Raw genomic sequence first — 26,483 nt, forward strand, 5'->3', positions numbered from 1 at the left:
AGATGCAGATAAAATGGGGATGCACATGACATCTCAAGCTGTTCAAACCTCTAGCTATTAGCAGGGCAAGATGAACAAGTATAGCTGAGGAAAGATTTCAAAACAGACAATTCCCCTTGATGGAAGAAAAGCTCAAAAATTCTTATTTCAAGAAAATTGTGATAATTTAATACATTTTGTTCTTCGATCACTGTCAATTTAAAATTGCCATGAAGAAACTGAGGACAGGGGTTAGAAGTTCCTTTATACAGAGATATGACCCTGTAAATAACACTGCATACTTTCAAGAAAGTATTCAAATAGCTTTGGGAACTGTTCTTGGCAATGAGAGCAGAACTTGATGTTTATAACAAAGTGATAGATTCAAGGTGGCAAGTTGATCTTGCACTAAGTATACCAGCAGAGAAAAGGGAAAAAAATCATTTTACATAGAGAAAACGCAAAATGCTGGAGAACTCAGCAGGTCAAACAGCATCCATGGAAGTGAACACAAATAGTTGATGTTTGGGCTGAGACCCTTTAAGACTTGCAAGGGGAAAGACAATAGAATAAACTGATATTTTTATATAGTTTTCCTCCAGAAAGGCCTCAAGATTTTAGATATAGGGGGTCTGATAACCAAAAAACAAAACACAAACATACTTAGCAGGTCAGACTACATCTATGGGAAGAGAAACAGTCAACCTTTCTGGTCACCTTATCTGTTATGATAACTCTTGCACAGGGTCACCAATTAAAGAGTTAAACCAGTTCAGTGGGAGATAAAGACCTGGGCAGAAGGAGCAACCTCAGCATTGCAAGACTGTTTTGAAAACATGGACTGAAATACGTTCAGGGAGGTGACTACCTACAACCATCATAGCAACATCAATAAATATGTGAGATCTGTGATTGGCTACACAGTGAATGCTGGAAGGACTAGATAAGATGGATATGGGAACAGCCTCAAAATTGAAGGGTGACCTTTTAGAACAGAGGTAAGTAGGAATTTTTTCTAAACCAGAGAGTAGTGAATCCGTGGAATGCTCTGCCACAGACTGCAGTCGAGGCCAAGTGTGTGGATATTCTTAAGGTGGAAGTTGATAGTTTCCTGATCAGTCAGGGCATCAAAGGGTATGGCGAGAATGCAGGTGTATGGGGTTGAGTAGAATCCGGGATTAGCCAAGATGGAATGGCAGAGCACACTCAATGAGCCAGATGGTCTAATTCTGCTCATGTCTTATGGTGTTATGTTACTGATGAGACTAACTAGACTGCTGGAATTTGCATCTGAGAAAAATCAGGTGTATGATGAATCTCAAAACATACCCAGTTCTTACAGCAGTAAGCTAATGAATAAATGAAATGTTGTTCACAAGGGATGGAAATCGACTGTGAACCAAAAGACCAAATTATCAAAACAAGACAGTTCTTACCCCATCCCTGACATATTTAGTTGTTTGCCTGTTCTCCATCTCCCTCTGGTGATCCCCCCCACCTTCTTTCTCCCGAGGCCTCCTGTCCCATGATCCTTTCCCTTCTCCAGCTCTATCACTTTCGCCAATCACCTTTCCAGCTCTTAACTTCATCCCACCCCCTCCGGTCTTCTCCTATCATTTTGCATCTCCCCCTCCCGCCACTACTTTCAAATCTCTTACTATCTTGCCTTTCGGTTAGTCCTGACGAAGGGTCTCGGCCCGAAACGTCGACAGTGCTTCTCCCTGTAGATGCTGCCTGGCCTGCTGTGTTGCACCAGCATTTTGTGTCTGCAGTTCTTATTAAATATACATTTATCTACCCTACCATGTAATATTTTCAGACAGGACGTTTTTCACAATAACTATATCAATTTGTGTGTATACGAGGGACAAATTACCCCATTGCATGCCACTAGAACCACAGACACTATCTACATCTGTAAAACTCAGCAAAATAACAGGAGCGTCACTGTCTTTAGAAAGATAAAACAAACTATAAATTCATTAGCTGCAGACATTTTTAAATTATACCAAGGTCAGAGAAGCAATACATAAAATTCTGCATCTCCCCAGATGACATTTTTTAAATAAATCCAAGCTGATTTTCATATGCACCAAAGCACTAGTAATGACAAAAAATGGGCTTTTGTATGTTCAAAAACAAAGTGCGTCAGTACAAAACCTTAGTCTAAATGCTGTACAGACCAAACAAACTTTTCTTCTGTTGCTGCTTCAAAGCTTTACAAAATTGTTCTCCACTGCATTAACGCAATAATATGAAAGTTGAATTTAACACTGCTTGTCCAGTTACAGATATTAGATGATGTGGATATGCCCAGGATGAAAGAATTCAAGAACTGAAAACATCAATCCATGAAGGTTGAGAATCTCAGCGACTCAGAAGCCACCAACAATTATTCTACTGAAGGCAAGAAACAGAATCACACAGCATTCAAAAGGAAGATAAGAAACACTCATGAAATATTGACAACATTCAAATAGTTCCAAATGTATCCAAAAAAAGCAATTCAACCTCAAGATTAATCTTGCCAATTTATATCAGAGTCAAATGTAACTGTTACAAATAACCAAAGATAACACATAATGGTAAATTATCGGAATTTAACAGAAATGAGATAATAACCTCCATTACTCAATTTGACAATGAACCATATCTAATAATGTTGGACACAATTGGCAAGTCATGCATTAAAACTGCAGTTTGAGAACTACTCATCTCCACCTTCAATTTTGAAGTTTTGATTAAAAGCAATCTGTATAATTACAGGCAGTATAACCAACTTTGAACCAGAGTAGTACAATCAGTCATTCTATAGAAATTTGTAATAGTCATTATACTGAGGCAAAATTCCGGACAGCTTAATTACATCAACAGGCATATATGGTCTCTAGGTATTATTTTCAAAAGAAGATTTTAATTTAATTGTTCAACAATCAGTGGTTTTGCCATGATCACAAGCACTGAAATTCCTTTCCTAAATTTCTCCAACTCTCTGACTGCCCTAAAAAAACTGACTTTGTGTACAAGCTAATGATTACCAATCCTAACATCTCCTTATATGAGAGACTGCAGGTGGTCAAATCTAGAACAACAATCAACCTGCTTGAGAATTCAGGGGGGCTGTGGTAGGAAAAGAACGCTCACCATTTTGGTCACAACATCGAACATTCCTTGCCACGCCACCAATGCCGCTCAATCTGCTGACTTCCTCCAAAAAACTGTTTATTGCTCTGATAGCTGATTACTTACTTTGCTGTCAAACTTTGATTGTGAGTACACATGTGATATACCATTGGACAGTTGACTACGGTACAGGTACTACAAATGTTATTGAAAGTGTAAATCAAATTACCAAATAAACTTCTTAATCAAGAGCTAGAACCGTTCAAAACTCAATAATTAACAGTAACACACAAAGTGCTGAAGGAACTCACACTTAAGGGTCTCAGCCCAAAACATCCATTGTTTACTCTTTTTATAGATGTTGCATTATCTGCTGAGTCCCTCCTGCATTTTGCATCTGTTGCTTGGACTTGCAGCATCTGCAATTTTTTTTTCTGTTTGTCATTAATTGCAAGCTAACTTTTAAAATAAATACAGCAACCATTTTCCATCTACCTGATGCAAATAGTTTCTTAGCAAAATTAAAAGATTGTATTGAAAAGCTTTAAGCGTACTGGTTAAAGCCCTCACAACTCTAAAGTATTGAGCTTTTGGAATGGTCATGACATGGGTGAAATTAACAGAAAAGAGCAGTCTTAAGCATTAGACATATTTCAATATAAAGTTTTCCAAACAAGCTAGGAAAAGTTATGATATATTTTTTATGCTCAAAATCTTTTGACATTTTATAAATAGAAGATTTGAATAAAACACTAAACAAAACTCTGGCCCCCAGTGTCTGATATTAAATGGCATTAATTTGGATTCTGAAGTTTATGAACAAATATAGAATTATTTTAGATTTTGGCACCTGGTTGTTGGCCAGTTCAGGAAATGTAAATGATTAATGTAAAATGGATGTGGCAAACCAAGTTCCTTGCTGGACAGCAAGTTGCTTGAAAAACATTAAGGGTTAATGATTGAGTTGTGGTAACACACAAGTGCTTATTAGGAACACATGCTACTGACAGATTGGAATACCCACACTGGATATGACAAAGATTTTGGCAAAAAGCACTTAACCTACACTGAATGACATTCACCTTGGCAATAATTTTTTTTACTTCAGTACACTTGCAAAGAAACCTAGTGAAAACTATGATCTTTTACAACTAACATAAAACAGAAGGCTTGGAAAGTTACTTAATTTAGTCTCATAACTAGAAGGTACACTCCAAGGTTAACAGCTAAGAAGTTGTAATAGGAGTCTGAAGGATCAAAAGCCAGACTGAAAAATATTATAACAATGACATCAAAACTGAAGTAAAAAGTAAAGCCAATACATACACTAGAAAATAGTATATACCTAAAGAGCCAGTACTTTTTGGAGAATACTTTTTTAAAAAACTACATAGCTTCAATTACTCCCAAAGGTTAACAAATCGCAAGTGCTCAACAACATAAAAACTATAAATTAACAAGGCCAATCGTTCATATTTCTACAAGCTTAACACTTCAATTACTACTTTTAATTTTTAGAAAGCAAAATATGGAAAATTCGATAATTGCTGCAGCAGTAAAGTGTGAAGTCACAGTATGCTCAAATATGTAATTTGTTAATTTACACACTGTTTTCCCCAACCAAAAGAATCCCCTTTCCGAACCGAAACGATAATTTAAACTTGTTTTGTGTCATTGGCCATAGACAGCAATGTCTCCAGTAAAAGTGACATCCTATATGTCGGATCTCTATGACCGAGTAACTGGAATATCGTCTACCATAAATGCTGATTTTGGCCAGGAGACAACTTGTTCAGCTGTAGTTTGGGATATTGAGACTTCTATCACATTCTTACACTGCCCAGTAAGAAATAAATCGATGCGGTCGCGTTTTATTTCGATCCCAAAGCGGTGACCAAACATGCATTTAAATGTTTAATCAAATCAGTTGCAAAGACAAGAGTCCGATCCGAAAAGAAATTCGACTCACGTTTAGAATTTGTAGCACCACACATTATTACAACCTCCTAAAACCCAAATGTACAATCAGCAGCTTGTACTGAATCTGCGCGGCTTACGAAACAATAAATAACCCGAGTTTTCCTACAATTCCGTCACGCACATCGCAATTCACTCACCGAATTAAAATTAGCTCCTGTGATTAAAAAGTAGAACCAATTCCACCATCAAAATGAGGCAGACATAGCAAGCGAAGGGCTTCTGTGAATGTTTAAAGTTTCAATTCTTGGTCCCAGGGCTTCATCTTTTGCAGAAGGCAGAGGCAGAAAAACGGAGGGGAGAGAGAGAGAGGGAAATGTGCGGCTCAGAGTTTGGATGGTGCGCCCTCTCTAGCATCGAGAAAGCACGGAAGCTCTCAGCCCCTCTCACTTCGGAACATCGATGGTGTTGGTAGTGTTTAGCTCGATGTGTCTTTGACGATCCCCTCATGCGGGCAAGGAGCTGCGCTCGTCTCCCAACAGTAACATTTTTTTTGGAGGGAGAAGGGAGGAATTCACTGCTTTTGATGGGAATGCAAGAAAGAACCCGGCAGCAGCAAACTTTATCGCTCAACCATATTCGAGGCAAAATGGATTAAAACTCTTGCTACTTTCTCTCCCTGATCAACTGCCCTAAAACAACCTAATTAACCAAGGAAACACCGGCCGTACAAGCCATTTCGGGCTTAATAACTGACACACGAACTTTCTGCTTCAGCAGCGGCTGTCCTTTCTTTATTGTTTCTTTTCTTTAAAACTCCCTTCGGTGTTCCCTTATTTTCTCACTCTTTTTCGGTCTTTCTTTTCTCTTGCTGCTCCGGTCGGCAGTCTCGCCCGGCCCGAACGAGGAGGGCAAGGGAGTGGGGGGGGGGGGGGGGTCTCAGTTCAAAACAAGAACCCTTTAATATGAACGTTAACTTGCTCTTCGCAGCGCTTCCCCGTCACCTCAGCCACAACGCCGCCGAGCGAGAAGCAGCCCCACCGCGAAAGCCGAACAAGCGGGCGCTCGACGCAGCCGCTTCTCAACGGAAGCCCAGCCTCCCCACGCCGCTTGGCTCCGCCAGCCGGTTGGCCAGGCGCGCCTAAGTCACCCCCTCTTCTATTCGCCAGCCCCGCGTCAATCAACTCGCCCGACGACCTATCACCCCGCCTCCTTTTCCCCACTACTTCCGTTCCTGCGGAGCCGCAAACTAGTTTCCGGTTGTCTCTTTTTTTTAAATAATGCTTGGTGCACCTGTTATAATATCTGGTAAAGTTTTACATTTGCATCTTTCCAGAGACTGTGTTTGGAAAGAAAATAAAATACTGATGAGTAATTAGTACAGAGATGGGGGGGGGGGGGACGGTTCATTTATTGGCAAGATTTTACAACGTTCCTTGTATGTGGTATGAAACTCCAAGTTTTACTTCGGTTTTTGTGGATAAATTTTGTCTACGTGGTGGGGATTTTTATTAAAACTCCTACCGAGGTGCATTTACAATACTTTGTTCCGCGGGAATCCTAAATTGAGGGAATGGGAGGCGGTGCATAAACAGGAAGCGGCTCTCTAATAGGAAACAGCGAGGACTCCCCAAGCCTGAGGTATTTACCGACACTTATCACGAAAGGAGAGATTAACTCGGCTGTAGGGACATCTGGTGACATCCTGGTTGGGACAGCTGGGTGGCTTGAACCAGGCCATAACCTTTTTTAATGTGTCTTTTTATCTGAATTGAGGCTTGTAGTGAGTTGTTAGGGCAAGAAACCGGAACACCTTTGTTCCCTATTAACTGAGATTTACTGTCCAGTTAGAAGTTGAAATTTAAGTGTTGACAGCGATGATTTGGTTCGTCTGTCTGATATTTTTTTAAAAATGTGCAGCACTTGTGGTAAAAGAAATGGTCAACGTAATAAGCAATGGGGGAAGACGTATTGGAATCAATTTGCAGAGACGGTGGGGGGCAGGTTTGAATAGGACAAAGGGAATTCTTTGATGAGCTGGGGCCAAGGTTGCCATGGAGATGAGATGAGGGAACTGTGTGATAGTTTATTAATGAGTACAGTGGGAAAGAAAACAAAAGGGCTTGTAAAATATTGTGAAAATACAGGTCTGGACTGTAGGGAACACTCAACAGACAAAACAGTATCAGTAAAAAGCGGGGGGCGGGGGGGGGGGGGGGAAACCTATATACTTTTTAGCTGTCCTATAACAGGACCAACCAGTTCCAATTCAAGCCAAGTTGCCTGAAGCAAGTTTTCTGAAATAGTTGAATTTGATGTTGAATTCTGGAGGTCACAATGTGCCCAAATGTAAAATGAGATTCTGACACTCAAACTTAAGTTAGGATTTGCTGAAACTAAGCTGAAAGATGGAGAAAAGTTATCCCAAGAATGAAAGGTTGAGATTTGATGACTCTGGGACTGTACTCGCTGCAATTTAAACAGGGGTGGAAATCTTAAAACCTATTGTATATTGAAAGGCCTGGATAAAGTGGATGTGAAGAAGATGTTCCCTATAGTGGGGGAGTATACAGCCTCAGAAGTAATTGGCTGTTGGAGGACAAGTCATTGGGCATACCTAAAGCAGAGGTTGGTAGTTTTTTAATTAGAGTGTCAAAAGTTATGTGGAGAAGGTAGGAGAATGGGGTTGAGAGGGGCAATAAATTAGCTGTGATGGAATGGTCATGCACTGAATGGCCTAATTCTGCTCTTGTGTTATTTGATCATACGAGTTAAGGTGGGATTGGATGAAGAATTTAAGTGACAGGCAACTGGAAGCTGAGTGTTGGCGTTGCAGAATGAATGAAGATGTTGTATAAAGTGGTTACCCCAGTCTGCAATTTGGCTTCTCTGATGTAAAGGCAACTGCATTATGACTCCCCTCCCCCGAGTGCAATACTCCAGAATAGGGTTTCCCAACTTTCTTCTATGTCGTGGAGCCTTGCCATTAACCGAAGGGCCTCATGCATGAGAAAGTGCCATCAAAAGAGGAAGTAGAAAAGCAGGCTGGGGAGTTGTGACGGGAGCAGTCTCTTGGGAACAGAGGGACAAGTTGTGTAGTTGACTTTTGTGTTTGATTTCACAAAAGCCAAATCAAGTTATTGCTTTGATGTGAGTTTCCCCTTTATTTGGGTGTATTTCTTTGTCCAAAAAAAAAGCACCATTGGAAATGAGATCCACAGCTTAATGCAACTGACTGACTAGCTACCCAACTTCCATGTGGTTTGTGGATCTATGCAGGCATTATTCTGCACTGTATCTAATTAATTATTGAGATACAGCGTAGAATAGGCCATTCCAGACTTTCAAGCCCCGCTGCCCAGCAATCCCACAATTTAATTTGGGATAATTTACAACGACCAACTAACCTAGCAACTGGTCCATCTTTGGACTGTGGAAGGAAACATGAGGAAACCCGTGTGGTCACAGGGAGAACGTTCCATTGGTATAAACCATCTCAACAATTAAATTTAACATTCCATTCTCAAAGTACCATTGCTTACATTTGCCTCTCCATTTACCTTGAATGCATTGTCACCTTCCAAATACATACTTATCTTTCTCAGAACCTTCTGTATCTTTCCTTGCATTTCTGCTTCTGGCATAGTACTGGAATGCCTCCTTGTCAAAGCCACAGACTGCATCCAACACAAGTTAGCAAACATTCAATATTTCTCCTTTCAGACAAAAACTTCAAAACTTCAACTGTTCATTCCTCTTCGTAGATGCTGCCTGACCTGCTGAGTTTCTCCAGCATTTTGTATGTGTTGGTTGATCTGTATTTCCAGTATCAGCAGAATCTTTTGTTTACTGTTTTCCTTTGTGTTTGGGCTGCCTAGGACCTTTGATAAAATCACTTTTGTGTTCAGTGATAGTGATTCACTCACATTAAGATCTCATCCTAGTCCTGCACTGTAAACATTTTTTTTAGCCCCGCTTATTTCGTTACATTCTATTGCTCAACATCATATGGAATTGCAGTGCCTCAGTTCTTGCGTGTACACTGATGCATTCCAGCTATAACTCCCAACACCTATGTTCCCTCTAAGCAGTGCACGTGTGTGCACGCACAAAGGAAATTAATGTGCACACAGAAGGTTAGCTACCTAAAGTTTCTCTGCAATTGCAGATTGTGACTTAACATTTAGCGATGAAAAAGTTAATGCCTTATGTCTAAAATATCAAGATCTTCCAGCTGAAAATACTGTAATAGTTAGATAGTTTAATGATTTCAAATTTTCCATGCAAGAAAAAATTAAATCCAAACTGATGTCAAACTTTGTGCAAATGGTGGCATTTGTACTTTAAAATGAACAGTTTTGTGACCTTGCACAGTTGATGGACATTGGGGGAACCTTTCTTGCATCTAGTGTGTACTGTGAGCGAGGTTTTAGCCTAATGAATCAACTCAAAAACGAGCTGAGAAACCGTTAAGGTGAATGTCATTTGGATATGTTAATGAGAATCAAAAGCTAGCAATTGGATGGAAGTTCTATTAGTCTAGATAGAGTTTACAAAGAATGGGTAAATGCCAAAAACAGGAGAGAGAAAAATAACTGAGAGACTTTTTGTTGTTATTCTGTGCAGTCTTATGTCAAATATTTTGTAAACCTACATAAACTGTGCCATGTGTGTCATTCAGTGCGCACATACTTTTGTCACAGGAAAAAAATTTGCACAACATAAAATTTTTGCGCACACTGACTACTAAAAATTAGAGGGAACATTGTCCAATGCCACCTTTTTTAAATTGCCGTGCTGCCTGTCTAACACTAAGTAAAGGATAAACAATAATATTCTCCAGACAGCCATTGTCTTCGATCCTTGGTAATTTTTTTCTGATCTGTGGACTCCATTTCTGTCTCTGGAATGGATCATTTATAATGCTGGTGTTGTTTTTGACCCCCAACATGAGCTTCAAACAATATTTCACTACAGATACAAATATCACCCATTTTCATGAAAATAATACTATCAATTATGCCTGGCCTTTTCCTCAAAATCTTCAGTGCATAGATCCTCCTTCATGTTACCTCCAGGCTGACTATTACGATACATTCCTGGCCATTCCTCATTTTACCCTCTGCAAATCTGAGTTATCCAGAATTCAGCATTTGATCAACTAGCTGCTGGCCTTGTTCCCTTATCCTTGTGCTCATAGACCAATTATGGCAATGATTATGAACTAGTTTAGCCTTTATGTCTTTACTATTTGCAAATCGTTCTTGGCCTTGCCCTTGTTACTCATGTAGTCAACTAATCTTTAAGGATATCTGTCTTTAACTAATACTGACCTATTGACTATCTCTGAATTTAATCCCTTCACAAATGAAAATTTTGCCTTCTGTTATTCTGTTCTGGAACCCCCTGCTTGAATCTCTGTTTTTCTCTTTGTCCAAATTTTTGGCCATCCAGCTCAGCTCAATATTTGTTTCATTGTCAATTTTTATTTGAAATTGCTTCTATGAAGCACTTGGTAAAGTTTTGCTTAATACATCAGTTAAGTTATTTTGGTTCTGTCAAGGTCTTATTGAAAGTTGTAGAATTGGTTTTTCAGTGATGAGTTGAATAAGCTATTTGACCTGGGGAAAAAAAAACTTTTTTATGTGATCTCAAAAGTGCATGGATAAAATAATGAGGAATTATTGGTATTTCTTTGTAACAGCTTGTGGTATTTTAATTTCTAATCCAACTATTCTATCCTAACCTTAGTTTAAGTATTTGGAAAAAAAAGTTAATGTTAAAATACTTTGGTCTGATAAGTTGCTTGCCTAGTTGTCATCAATGTTACTGATCATCACAGATTTGTGGATGGCACCTGAAAGCATCTAAATTTTGGAAAATGCTGAGCACTTGGAGCTTGTCGTGTAGCTAACTTAGAGGTCTCTGACCCTTTATTACTGCAAAGTGACTTTAATAGCTCGTTTTTTTATATATTTAATTTAGTGATCAATTACATTCTTGTCAATAGGGGCAAAAAGGGCAATATTGGGGAAAAAAGCAGAAACAGGGAAATTGGAAGTGAAAAATCAAGATAACCTTGAAAGCCAGGCCGAACTAAGAGATTTGTTTTAAACTTGCATGCAGGCATGTAAGAATGTTGAATCTGTAAAATACAGATCCCATGAGCACAAAATCCAAAATTACACCTTAGTTCTGAGGGAGCTGTTGACTCTTAAGGTGCTGTTTTAGGTTGATAGAAAAGATTCCATGATACTCTTTTGAAGAGCTGGGTAATTCTGGGTCCTGAGCATGTATATAGACTTGTGGAATACTGGGCCCTTTGGCCCATCTAATCCACGCCAACTCAATCTTCTGCCTCATCCCAACGACATGCACCAGGACTATCTCCTCAAACCCCTCTCATCCATGTACCTATCCATACTTCTCTTAAGTGTTACAATAGAACCCACATCTCCTACTTCAACTGGCAGCTCTTCTACACTCACACAGCTCAGAGTGAAGAAATTTCCCCTTAGATTCTCCTTGAATACAGTGGATTCCAGTTAATTGGGCCACCAGTTAATCGGGTTAGTCGCTTATTCGGGACAACTCTTAAAGAACACAGACTAAGTGAGAAACCAGCCTGAATTCCCTTTATTTTTATGGGACACGTAGCCACTTAATTGGGGCAGGGGACTCTTGTAGAACAGTTTCTAACTAGCATCAGATGCATGAACTTGTGTAGCAGATAGATAATATGCTGTGCTTAGAGTGAACAGTTTTTAATTAGTGCCAGTTGTGTGCTCCTGTTTTAAAAAGCATTGATATTTGTCATTGGTAATTGGTGAGAAATAAGCAGTAAGACAATTCAGAACTGTTTTGCTCACTGCAGTTTCAAGCATTCAGGCTTAGATATGCTAGAATGGTCAGGTATGTTATTGTAGGACTAGATGTTAATATCCCTTATTTTCACTCCTGCGACATGCTGCCTAGACTCTGCGAGGTAGCCAAGTGAGTGGTGGCATCTTCTGGGATTTCAAGTAGGTGCCCTCTTTCCTCAGTGTTTTGCTGATAGGCCCACGACTGGATTGTCACTATGGCTACTCTTGGTGTAAAACCACTTTTGCTATGGTATTACATTTTATCCGGAAAAACATGAATGATTTTAAATTAACAATACCTTTTAACTGAAGTACTATCAACCAATCATAAGCCTGGAAAAGATTTTTCAGAATTGATAACAAAAGGTTTGCTTGAGGAAATAGATATTAAGGAGAGAGAGGCAAAGAAGCAGAATGTTTTTGTAAAGAGCTGTACTCCTTAGATAGATAAACGGGTGTTTGGCATTAGTGGAGTAATTGGAATTGGATGTACTATTTTCAAGAACTGTAAGAATCCAAAGATCTAGATCTAGATTTAGTTTCAGTTTAAGAGGTGGTGGATGAATTGTGAGACAGTGGGCATGTGAAAACTAGGCTGAGACATCATCTGAGCAAGAACCAAAATTGATGAGATAAAATAGGGCAATGGCATTTGCTGTGTATTTAGCTAAAATCAAGTGCTAAATTTCAGGCATGAGCTAAGAAATGTAACTTGTACACCCTTGTACTTCAATATTATTTTCTGGACTTGTGTATTAATTTTCAACAAAGGACTCAGAATGTGTGAACCTCATCAGAAGTTGCATGCAAGTTAAACTTGGTATAATATGAAATGATTTGTCTTTAAAATTGCTGTAGCATGCATGCACTGTGGGAGTTTATTTCTTCCTGCTTTTCTGGCTAACCCTAGTAGTTCCAAATTCTTCAAGAATTCCTAATCCAATTTTGTGTGTCTTGTATCAGTCATTGTTCAACAGTTCGATAATTTTAGTGACAGTTGCAAAGGCTGCAAGATACGTTAATGCCACTAATTGCGAGTAATGAGTAGTGTATACTGCAGGTGAATTGTGAACTAGTGATGACCTCCTCAGGGAATTGATGACTGCTGGAAGTTAATGAATGAAGATTCATGTGAAACCATGCTGGATATTTTAAGTTTGCTTCCAAGTGAAAGTTGTATCTTAGTAAGAAATTACTAAGGAATCATCACCAATAATTTAGAAAAATTATTAGGAAGAAGTTTGGAATAGTCATTTATAAGTTATTTGGAACTGCTGATACTGAACTGGCCGTGGTGAAGCAGCCAATAACTTACGCTAGTCAACATTACAATAGTGTTATTCAATAAAAGAAAACTGCTGAATTAACTTGACAAGTGGTTGGAAGTGACTTGGTGAGTTAAGGTCTTCTTTAATTTTCTCTGAAACAAAATACTTCAGGATAACAAAATGCTAGAAATACCAAGCATATCAAACAACATCTGTATGGAGAGACGCGGTTGATGATTTCAGTAGGTGACTTATCCGAAATGAAAAAGGTTAATTGCACAGAAATTAGTTGTTTTTAAGTTGTACAGAAAGTGGTTAGGTTCAGAGAGAATGGGAAGAGATGTTTGAAATAGGGTGAAGGTCAGAAGATGTTGAAAGACTCAAATGCCAAATGAACAAGATTTGTAAATTTATGCCTGAAGGAGAGGAACAATGTTTAAATGCCAGAAGTAAAAATAAACCTAATATTTGAAATTTAAGGTGCAAGACTGGAATACTGCAGCAGATTATCAGAAATTGTTGAATTCAGTTGTGGGTAATGATTGACTAATGTGTCATCTAGTAAGATGCAATGCTGCTCCCTAAGTTGTGGTTTGTTGGAACAATACATAACATCAAAGGCACAGATCAGATTGAATGGGTTGGCCAATGGCAACTTCATGATCACTTTGGACTGAAAAACAAGACTATAGAAGTGGATGTATCATTCTGATAAATCTGCTTGGTTCCCTGCAAGCCTATTCTATTCTTCCAAAGAAATAGCTTATGGGCTTCCATCCTGCATTGTAATCAGCTTCCAGAACAGTAAATACTAATTCTTACACAGTTGCCAGGCTACTATTCTCAAATAGTCTCCTGGTAATCTCTGGACTTGTGCAATTTAAAACTAATAAATAATTCCTACCCAAAAGCTACTTGGAGTGTTGTAAGAAATGTCGCACTTGGATCTCTGTATCTTTGTATAGTATTTCAATTGTGGCCCAGGCAACAAAACTTCTGTCTCCTTTTACTCCAAAATTACATGATTTTGTACAACTGTTCATGAAATTTAAGTCACCCAAGCGTTTGGACCATAATGTTCAACATAAATCGGAAAAAAATATCTTTAGTTTTTAGTGAATTACCTCCCTTTTGTCTCCAATGATGTTAATTTGCAATTGTTTTACTCATATGCTCCATTCCTTAATGATTTTAAAATTTAATGCTATCATCCATGTTATTTACAATGCTCCCTTTCTCCATGTTCATATTATAGGTGCAGAGAAGGAAAAAAAGAGGCAGCAAGGGTCATAATGTCAAGCAAGCTAGATTGATGAAAACAGCCTCACACAGAACACATGGAGTAGCAAGTACAAAAAGCCAACAGAGTTTAGTTCAGTTGGTGGCATAGATTCCCAAGCCAGAACACTTTGGGTTAAACTCATACTTTGGTCATTTTACATGAGCGAATGCTTCTTTATTAAATATGTCATCTTTTGAATTAAATATCTCATCTTTTAAATTGATGCCTCTTCAGCCTGTAATCGTGTCAAAAAAACCCAACCTGTTACCATCTTCCCCTGATCCCATTCAAACCAGCACTTTTGGATTGACTTGGTACAGTTAAGACAGAAAAATGAGATACTAAGGAAATCTTTCTCTCAGCATGGGTATCCTTGTTTTCTGTATTTTCTGAATTCTGGTGGGGCCAGTGACCCAGATAGAGAAAACTTGGCTTCTGCAAGTCCCAAAGCTTCCATGATGAGGATATTATGTCATGTTCTGCTTTGCTACCAGCTTGAGCGCTGCATTTAATCTAGTTTATAGTAGAGATGGAGAGACAGCCCAATATGGCACAGAGAAGAACACAAAATACATATTTTGTGTTAAATTTATGAAGGTAGATAGGGTAAAATCAGACTCTTTCTCTGTATATGGTAGAATTTCATATGTAATACATGAAATAAAACAAAAATAACAGGATTCAAGCTGAATGATGACTTGATGCTGTAGTAACATATAAGTACTGTATTTTCTCACAGATTCTGCCTGACCTGCTGAGTTCTTTCAGCATCGTGTACGTATTCTAAATACAGTATTGATAGCCAGAAGTATATTTTCAAGATTAATAGCTGAAATAATTACTAGGTAGTTTGAGAAAAACCTAAACTCTTTTCAACATGCTGTTTGTGCTTGAGTTTCACTGGCAGGATTGCTGAATAGTACCCTTGATTCTTAACTATACCTGTGATCTCATGGAAGTTTTCAAGGTTATTAAGAAGATTGATAAAAGGCAATGAAATGAAATACATAGTAATGGTGAAGGGTTTAGTACCAAGAAACACAAATAATCAAGTGGCGAGAATTAAAAAGTTACATGAAAGCAAGTAAGCCAAGTGGCATCTTTCAAAGTCAGGGTAATAGAGTAGTAGAATAAATAACCAGCGAAGGTCATTGATGTGAATAATACAAATGGATATGAGCATCAAATATGTTTTTGTAGAGAAACAGCATTGGTGGTGGGAAGTATGAAAGATACATATTCTGAGGAAATAGGAAAGCAAGATTGATCTATGTAAAGTAGATCCTCTAATGTCTCCTAGAAATGGGAAGGAATTGCAGACTCAATCACACAATAGCCCATAACTTATGAAAAGTGAGTGGCAGTCAACATGATAACTCAAGTCATTTATTCTGCTCCAGAAAATTTTCAGTTTTAAGATGGAGCTCCATTTGTCATCACTCAAGGTGATCAGACTTTTAACGTTTGATACCTCTCCTTTTTACGCAACTTTATAATTTTATTAGTGCAAGTCTCCATCACTCATGTTTGCCTGGACAGTTCATATATGAAGGCTGATAGACTCTGACTCACCCTAACACATTTGGAGACCTTATGTTCAAGGGCTCTTTGAACATTGCTCCACAAATCTTAATGCATTCTGTTGATGTGTCCAAACCCATATTGTATGAATATTTAAAATACTTTTCTTAGAAATTATTTTTGGATTTAACACTGTATTTTCAGAAATACATTAAAAAGGGGCAGATTACTCCCGTTCTAAAGTGAGTTATTTATATCAAAGTAGAATGGAATAGCATTAAAAATTGGTCAAACCTTATCACCTTCAGATTGACTCCCAAGAATCTGTGACATTATTCTATATTTTGTTATTTATTAAAAAATATCTGGACAATGTTGGTTATTTTCAGAGGCTGGTGGTAAGAGGTGGTCGATTTATTAAGCTTGGAATCCTTTCGGTTAAATGAAATTTTTCATTGTGAGCAAGCGATAAAATCCCCAATATACGGCACAATTACTGATCCTGACAACTTCTATGCATTTACATGTTATCTGAAAAAAACTGGACCAAGTGACTTGAAATAGGATACACTTTGAATCTTAAAAGTTATGTTTTAAATAATCAGTTTGAAAGAATTGATGAGAGAAAATCATTGCAATAATATTATAAAGGCAGAACAGGTTTTTTTTTGTCAGCGTACCTATCATTCAGAGAGCCTTTAGCTCTTGTGGAGATGGAAAAAGAGGACTTATCATGTCAGTCTAGCTTACATTCATATCTGAGTGACAGGATAATGTTGTAACCAGATGCGCTGGTGAATCAATTTATTTCTATTTATTCAGCAGCAGCTATTCTATAATTTATGGTTTTTGTTGTCAGAAGTGATATATAAAAAAATAAATCACTGCTGCACAGTTACGTAATATCAAGACTGGGTGGTTTTATTCAATTGAACAGTCTCGATTCAAATATTATATACAGTACTCATTTATGGTGATAAATTTAGCTTACTATTTGTGTTGAAAGTAAGGATCATACTTCTTGTATATAATTCATAACTTTTCTGAGGGTCCTCTCCTGGCTTAAGAATTTCAGTGGAAATGTCAAGTTTCAAGTGTTGTTCTGAGTAGTGAGTAGTCTATCTCCCGATAGCCATGTGGATGGATAGGCATTGGGCAGTTACTAGTGAATACTAAGCCTCAGTTCTCTGTTGTCATCTCAGTTTAGATTTGCTTCTTCTCAATACTGGCACAGGTGATGCCATTGAAAGTCAAGCAGAAATTACTTGCTTTTCTCTTGATTAAGTTTTCTGCCACTTATGCAACACCACTATTACTTTCCTGCTATTGTCAGCACATCTTTTGTCCCAGATTATAAAATTGGCTTTAAAATGTTAATTATGCAAAGACCTAAATTTAATACCCATTCTGATTCTATTATGTTGTGTATAAATTCTAGGGCAATAGAAGGAATTCTGAACAAGGCTGTCACTTTATAGAACAAGTGGGCTAAAGATGAGAGGATTGAAATATTCAATAAGTACCATTGATGGCTTTTCCATCGAACTGTTGTTACTGATGAGAAAAGGCAAAACATTTAGTGTTGTGCAGTTCCTCATATGAAAGTGGATAGAATTTAAAATTTTTATTATTTAAAATTCTTTAAAATTTAGAATTTAAAATTCTTATTATTCCTATTGAGAATTGGGATAGAATTCTTCAATTAGTTAATACATCATCTATATGTGCCAAACATTCATTAATACAGTTTAAGGTTGTACATAGGGCCCATATGTCCAAGGATAAATTAGCTCATTTTTATTCTTATATAAATCCTATTTGTGATAGATGTCAATCTGAAATAGCGTCTTTAACTCATATGTTCTGGTCGTGTCCGCTTTTGAAAAAATACTGGAAAGATGTTTTTGATATTATCTCTGCGGTATTGAACATTGATTTACAACCCCTTCCTATTACCGCAATTTTTGGTTTACCAATGATGGACTCACTTCATTTATCTTCTTCCACCGGTCAAATGATTGCGTTTCTTACTCTAATGGCTAGAAGATCTATTTTGCTGAATTGGAAGGAAATTAATCCTCCCACTGTATTTCATTGGTTTTCTCAAACTATGTTATGTTTAAATTTAGAAAAAATTAGAAGTGGTGTATTTGATACCTATTAAATTTGAAAAGATATGGAGACCATTTATTCAATATTTTCATATGATGTAATATGACCCTGTTTCAAGCCTATTTGATTTTGCAGCTTTAATTTTATATATGTTGAGAGGATCGGAGTTGACAACACTGATGATTATATATTCTTGTGAGATATTATAAACAGCTCTTTTTTTTTTCAGTTTTTCTTTCTCTTTTTCTTTTTTGCTTTTTTTTATTAGCTATTAGATTATTATTTTAGTTTTTTTGCATAATAATTTTTTTCTTTTTTTCTGTTTTTTTATATTATATATTATGATATACCCAGATTTACCTTGTTCATCTATATACTGTATCGTTCATGATTTGGGAATACTCATTTATACTGTAATAATTGCTTAGGTATTCTTTCATGTGCAATGGAAATGTGTATGTTTGTAATCCCATTACCTATATATCAATTGTATTTTGTTGATATTATTAACAATAATAAAAAGATTGAAGGAGAATTTAAAATTTTGGCAGCATTCAGCTATGACCTTAATGCTTTTCTCTGATTCATGATAAACAGTGTTGTTATGATATGGGTGTTTGATGAGTGATCTTCTTTCTGTATTTTTCCACTTCATACTCCTTAAGTGAAACACTTGTCACTGACTCAGATATCTCAGAAAAGTTGATGATAGGATATGGATGCAAAACCAATTAAGTTTCAATCACAAGCCAGGTTGATAATGATAATGATTTTCTCATCTGTCTATCTCTGCAGTTACTGCTGACTTCTCTTTGGAGTTATTTTCATTTACTTGGGAATTTGAGATTTTTTTATGTTCCTCCACTTGAAATAACTTCTTTTACTTCCTTCAGTTCACGAATGTTCAACACCCACAGATTCCCTTCCTCATGATATACAGTGACTGAAGCTCCTTAATATTGGCCTCTGTGTTCTTTAACTTCCAGTTCTTCGGATACATTTGTTTTAGTGATTCTCATCAATTCTAACAAGCATTTTTAATTTAATGCTTTCTTTCCTGGCATGGGGTCTTCTCAATCATGCTAGTTTCATGCATATCAAATATTTTCCTATCAGCAATTTCTGTTTACCTTGCATGACACAAACAAGAGAAAATCTGCAGCTGCTGGAAATCCGAGCAACACACACAAAATGTTGGAGGAACTCAACAAGCCAGGCAGCATCTATGGAAAAAAGTACAGTTGATATTTCGAGCCAAAACCCTTCGCCAGGAGGAATGCTGAGTTCCTCCAGCATTTTGTGTGCGTTACCTTGCATGAATCTGCTTAAAACTGAGGTGGCATTCCATTCCATTGCAAGCACCATACTTTCTCAAGTATGTGCACAGATTGTAAGAAAGATTTTTTTGTTTTCTCACCTCCATCTTCCACGATTGCAATATTTCTTAGTTTTAGTAACATTGCTATGTTCAACATGATGCATTTTTCTCCCCATTAGGCTATCCTGTGCAATGTTTTCCTCCAATCCCATCGATAGATTGAAATCAAGGCACATTATTAACAAAGACATGAGACATCATTATTAAAAGCCTGAAGCTATGAGTTTCTTCAACATTTGATGTGACATGCAATCATTAGACTTTTATACTCCAAGGTAATCATCACTTAAACAAAGCTTTGTGAATAGACAACTTAGAATATTATAGCATAGTACAAGCCCTTTGGCCAACAAATGTTGTGCCAACATTTTAATCTACTTGAAAATCAATTGAACCCTTCCTTCCAACATAGCCCTCTATTTTTCTATCATCTATGTGACTCTCCAAGAGTGTCTTAAATGTCGCTTACTGTATCTGCCTCAGCCACCACCCTTAGCAGGATGTTCCACATACCCAACACTCTGAGTAAAGAACTTAACCTTCCCCCCCCCCCACCTTTAATTACCTCCTATAGCTGGCCGGTGGTGTAGTGGCATCGGCAATGGACTCCAAGGCGAGTAGACCCAAGTTTGAATCTGGCCAGCTCCTTGCACACTTTCCATCTATGCCAGGCTGAGCATTGAGCTAGGAAGTGGACCGCATAAAAACAGACCAAAATGCTAAAGAAGTAGTAAGGTTGCCCCTCGATGCAGCACAAGGTGCGGAAAGGAACAACAACCTTAAAAATATGCCTCCTCATATTAACAATTTAAGTCCTTGTTAAATCTTTCTGGCTTTCCACTGATCTTATGGTCTTGTACATGTCTATCAAGTCACCTTGAAATACCTTGACTGTTATTCTTTTCATTATCTTTCTGTTCTATTCTTGTGGATCACACTTAGTTCTCAGAATTTAAATAAAAAGTCTGTTGAAGTAATAGTTCAAGTTATGTTAGTGGGGTTAGTATTATTGATAAAACTTTGGAGAACAAAAAGTTCAGAATTGTGCTTATGCCCTCATTGTTATCTGCTTTGCACTTTATAATAAAATAATTTTTCATTTGGTAGTGATTGTAGCTGGAATCTGAAATGGGATAATTGGATTGCTCGTTCATATCATATTTTTCTATAGTCCTGTCTGCTGCAAACTAAGATACATTATTAAGGGCTTCCTTTGTGTAACTGCTTGGATTAGATTGGGAACAGAAATCTACTCACTCTTAATCAGGTATAATTTCTGGATCTATTGCATTATGGTGGTTATTAATCTTGCCGTCTCAATTGTTGTGACTGAATGTCAATGTCACAAGGAATTCAGTCTATCTTTGATGATCATCAATGGAATTGTGCAGAATCTTCATGCAATAGTTTTGAAAGTGTCCGAGCCCTGATGATTGTAGACTAGCATTCTACTTTTAGTTGCTATTGGCGATTAGATACACAGAGATCAAAACACCACACATTAAGTTTTGTAAAAATCTAACAGCCAACTCCATTTTCAAGAATAATTAAGTAACAATATTAAGATCTTTTTCCTAGAGTGATTAATTATTCCCCAATTTCATTACCCCAAGCTTTGTATGTTTTCTCAGACATCAAATACATCATTTTAAATTACATCCCACTAGTTTTCATTATGCCACATCTAAATATGTATTCATTTTGTTTCCATCCTGCAGTTGTATTGCCTATATGGTTGCAGTGGAGAATAGAAGAGTAACGATTGACTTTGTTTTGGTCTCAAGTGTGGAATTGCTCAGAAACAATTAATGATCTCTGCTGCAATGGGATTGAGAGAAAAAATCATATAGGACATTTGTGACAGGTTTGTGAAAAGCCTATCCCTACCCACAGACATTGAATTAACAGCCCCATCAACAAGTAGCCTGTGACTCAAAAACTGCTAGACGAAAGATCTGATTTGAAACAGAAATCGGTGGAGGCAATGGTCAAAGAGTCTTATCTCCAACATTGTGTTTTTGTCACAGATCTAACAGTTCCCGAGCTTTACTCAATTGTAGAAACTGATTGCCAACAACTGCATTTGGACAGCACCCAGTGGTTTGGACATATTAAGCACAAATGTGGAGAAGGAATCCAGACAATCCAATGTGAGATACTGCTTGAGTCCATGACACATAATCAGGAATAAAATGCCACCTAGAATGACTTTAGATTGTTAAATCCATTTCAAACTATTTATATCACACAGCAAACCAGTGCACTGCACAAGTTATGTACTTATAACTTATTGCCAGACATGTTCACATTGAGACAGAATTATGGGTGGCTAAGGTGCACATACTTGGTGAGTACTCTGAATGGTGTAAGGTTCATGCATGTGGCACACATGTGATATTTTTTAGTTAATTTATTATTGGCACCACGGTAGCGTATGGTTAGCACAATGCTTTATAATGCAGACAATCCAGATTCATCTCCCGCCGCTACCTGGAAGCAGTTTATGCATTCTGCCCCTGACTGCGTGAGTTTCCTCTGGGTGCTTACAGTCCAAAGATTGGTAAATTAATTGGTCATTGTAAATTGTCCCATGATTAGGCTAGCATTAAATCAGGGGGATTACTGTGCGGCGTGGTTCAAAGGGCTGAAGGGTTGATTCTGTGCAGTATCTCAATAAATAAATAGATAAATAAATCTTCATTGTCCTTAGATGTCTTTCATCTTATTAAACTAAAAACAATGATATAAAAAACGATATCACTGTTAAGTGTTGGTTGTCTGGTTGTCTGTCAATTTCGATGCTAGTGATCGTGTCTGAATGTCTCATCAGATGTACGTTTGGAGGTGACTATAGAAACCAGTTGTTGAATGGCAGAAACTGTCACAGTGGGGATCAAGTAGTTGTCCTGATTCTGTAGGCACAGCGGTTTCTTTTGCTTTCCTCTTCTGTCGCGCAGTCTCCAGGTCCGCGTGATGCCTATCTTCTAGGTTGCTGTAAACAAGTTTAACCAAAGTGTACCAACTAGTTCTGACTCATGTCCAATGTTCTAAATGTCAGGGAGCAAGTCCACTATATGGATTGCAGGCTTTCACACAATCTTTATTCCTCTTACGAGTTCTACCACAGTTTCTGCTTCTCTGTGATAGAGCAGCTGCCATAATCCTCCATGTGTATAACATGCCCAGTCCAACAAAGTTGTGCTTTTGGTATCATGGCTTTAATTCTAGTCTTTGCCCTACTGAGGATTTCCAGGTTTGTGATATGATCATGTCAGTAGGTGCCCATAATGGATCTCAGGCAGCACACGTGAATCTACTTCAGCTGTTTGAGTTGCATTCTGTATACAGTCTGCGTTTCACAACCACACAGAAGAATAGTGAGGGCAACAGCAAGTTGATCTTAGTGAATATGAGTCAAATAGCTTCATTCTGCTCCTATACCTTATGGTCATCTGGATATTGTGCTAGCTTAGCACACATTATCGTAGGTGGCCTGGGCTCTGACTAGACTTGCAAATCCTAGCATTGATTTCTTTATCCAAGGAGCCATCACTGGAGACGACACTGCCATGGTATTTAAATTCCTTTACTACCCTCTGTGTTGTTCCTTCAGTGGTGAAGGAAGGCAGCACAGCAGCGCATCTCGGAGCAGGTTGAAATAGGCCTCTTGTTTTGTCCAGGTTGATGGTGAGGCCAACAGATGCAAGGCTCCTGCAAACCTGTCTATATCCAGTAGTAGACTAGACTCCGTTTGGGCCATTAGAGTGCAGTTGACCGCATAGAGTTCTTCGAGGATGACTCTTTTAACCATCTTCGATTTGGATTTGGGGCGACGTAGATCGAACAATGATCCACTGGAAATGCACCATGTGTTCAAGGTCCCTGAGGCCGAGTACACATGTGCAAAAGAGGTTGAATAACATGGGGGCTAACACACACCCGTGTTTCACGAAGATCGGCGAACTTGCGTGGGCATCCCAACTTTCACAAGATTGTCCCGAGCACTTCCCTGTTAACCATGTCAAAGGCCTTGGTTAAATCTTTGAAAACAATGTACAGATCTAGGTTCTGCTCGATACATTTTTTTTGAACCTGACAAACAGCAAACATATCAATGGTGCTTCTTCCAGGGTGGAACCCACACTGAGACACATTGCAGGTTCCACCCTGGAAGAAGATCTGCTAAGTATTTCTGCAAATACAAACAGTAATGCTGCTTTCACCCTTTTCCTGTTAACTTTTTGGATATGAATGTTTAATTGCAAGCATTGATGATCTTCCAAAATAAGGAATCAATAAAAGTATGAGGAAAGCAGTCATTAAATAGATGAGGGGGTAATATCCTGCCTTGGATTGCTTTACAACCCTGGATTCTAATTGAAGGTTTCAGATGCAATTAATAGTGACCAGGTCATATTTTTAATCATGAGAGGGTGACACTTAATACTACACTTCAGGTTCAAAGTTAAATTATAGTTTTGCACTCATTGCTTGTTTTCTGCTTATGCAGTCATTACTTGTGACATTATCAAAAGTGCAGTAATGACTTTTATTTTGTGTTGTTTCACTGGAAGCATAGGATCATCAGTACTTCAAAGCAGAAGATTATCTTTAATTGTTCCATTAGCAAATGATTGTTTAGCTCTTGATTGCATTAATCTGTGCTTGTTTTGAAGCAATGGCAGGAGCTTTTCTAGGTCAGTATTAAGTGGACTGGCAGCAGGTGGGTCAGCAGTGCTTTGCTTTAATGAACAACGCTGTATTTTACTCTTTCACATCAGCGTCTGAATCGAAGCATGTTGCACAGTAAGCTGTCTCGGCTATCTTTCCTTCCTAATCTATTCAACAGCATTGGCGAGTGTGAGTGATTCCAGTGTGAAATCCACGTTCAATCGCTGTCTGAGTAGAGTCACACGTTCTCGTTATGACCACTTAGGTTTTCCCCATGTGTTCCAGCTTCTTCCCATATCTCAGGGATATCGAGGTTAATTGGTCACTGTAAATTGTCCCTAATGTGTAGGTGAGTGATAGAATTTGGGAAAGTTTCAGATTTCTGACTGGCCCACGTACACTATTTTGTCATTTTTTGTGTTCAAAGTAAATTTATTATCGAAGTACATAGATGTCACCATATACAACCTCGAGATTCATTTTCTTGCAGGCATACTCAATAAATCCATCATAGAATAATAGCCATAGTAAAATCAGTGAAAGTCTGAGCCAACTTGAGCATTCATCCAGTGTGCAAAAGGCACAAGCCTTTAAAATGTTGATGGTCAGTGGAGACTGGGTGGGCCAAAAGGCCCACTTCAATGCTGTATCTCTAGATCTCTGATATGTCAATATTGATTTCACATAATAAGGGAAGACAGGAAAACTGCTTGTAATTGAGTTGTATTTCTCAAAGGATGTTCAACTCCAGCCATGACTATAAAGTTATAATTTTTAGGCCTAATAACTGAAATAACTCACTTAAAAGAGCCAATACAAATTTAAAATTTGGGCTTCATGCCAACAAGGAGATTTGAAATGTTGGCTCTGGTGTAGAGTTGGGAAATAAATGGAAATTGTTATTTGTTATTATGACATCACGATTGTCTACATCTACGGCAAGGGGACATAATGTTAAGATGATTGGAGGAAAGTATGGGGGGGGGGATGTCAGCTAAGTTTTTACAAAGACAGTGGTGGATACATGGAACTAGAGGTGATAGAGGTATCGGGGGCATTTAAGAAACTCTTAAGTAGAAGAATGAAGGACTATGTAGGAGGGAAGGGTTAGAACTATCTTAGAGTAGATTAAAAGGTCAGCACAATTAAGTGGGCCAAAAGGCCTGTACTGTGCTGTAATGTTCTATATTCGATGGCATTTTTTCCATTTCTCTACAAGATCCTACTGTTGAGTCACCTGGTGGTTTGTAAGAAACCTTGTGCGCATCGCAATTTGCTTGTAACATTTTTTTCTTTGAAGATCATTCTTCACTGTTGCTGTCCTCGGCTGACATTTCCTACTGTACTTGTAGCACAATACATGTGTTCATTCAATATCTTGTGACACAGCTCAATAAATCCATTGTGTTACCCTACCATGCAGTAACATTAGAATGTCATACATAAATGCAAGAAGTACTGGAACTGTGAAGGTATTTGCAGATCTGAAAGGCAGTCAAACTCATTCACCCAAAAACCTTGAGCAGCTCTCTTTGCAGCATAATGCTTTGTAAATTCCAAGGTTCTCCAGGGCCCTGAATCACCTCTTTATGAAAATATTTCTAAATTCAGTCTAGTAATGGCCAACTATAAGTTCTCTGCAACACTTTTTTCCAAAACACTCGGTTTAATGTACTTTTTTTCCATACGTTTAAAATTCTGTATATCTAGATGAGATCAGGTCTCAGACATCTGGAAGATCTCAACTCTTTTCTCAGAAGAAGGTTTATTGGCATCTAAAAGGGAAGGGCGAGTTAATAGTTCAAACTTGCTATCTACCTTCAACATTTTGAGCCAAGACGTTTCATCAGGCCTGGAAAGAAACAGGACAGAAACTAGAATCAAAGGTAGGGAAGGAGAGGTGCATGAGCTGGCAAGTGAGGGAGAAAAAGCGAATGATATGAGAAGCTAGGCGCAAAGGATTGAAGAAGAAGAAAACTGATAGCAGAGATTAGAAGGGAAAGAGCTGAGGAACCAGTGGGAGCCTTCACTCCTCTTCCTTTACAGTCCTGATGAAAGGTCTTGGCCTCAAACATCAATTATTCATTTCCCTCCATAGATGCTACATGACCTGCTGAGTTCTTCCATTATTTTGTGTAATGGTCTTTAATATTTTGCTTATTTTTCTCTGTCTTTTAAATAATTGAACATCAAATGATATAGCACATGAATAGGCCATTCAGCCCAATATGTGCCAACCCCAGATGTCAGCTGCCACCTCATCTTTTCTATGGATGTCCACCATTCCCCCCCCCCCCCATCTGGAAGGTCTTGAAGCTCTGCTTCTTTCTAAATAAAGATCCAACCATTTCCCCTGCACCGACACCCTC

General features: G+C 38.1%; 1 protein-coding gene across 6 annotated transcripts in view; it reads right to left on the minus strand.

Moving 5' to 3' along the window:
- Positions 1-6,137, minus strand: part of dipk2ab (divergent protein kinase domain 2Ab) — a 202,470-nt gene extending 196,333 nt beyond the window's left edge. For all 6 annotated transcript variants that reach the window (XM_059993679.1, XM_059993641.1, XM_059993650.1 and 3 more), the window contains exon 1: positions 5,220-6,137. The gene's annotated coding sequence lies outside the window, so the exon portion shown is untranslated. The remainder of the gene's footprint in view (positions 1-5,219) is intronic.
- Positions 6,138-26,483: the final 20,346 nt, after the last annotated feature.

This window comes from Hypanus sabinus, chromosome 2, assembly GCF_030144855.1.
Source record: "Hypanus sabinus isolate sHypSab1 chromosome 2, sHypSab1.hap1, whole genome shotgun sequence".
NCBI classification, from domain to species: domain Eukaryota; kingdom Metazoa; phylum Chordata; class Chondrichthyes; order Myliobatiformes; family Dasyatidae; genus Hypanus; species Hypanus sabinus.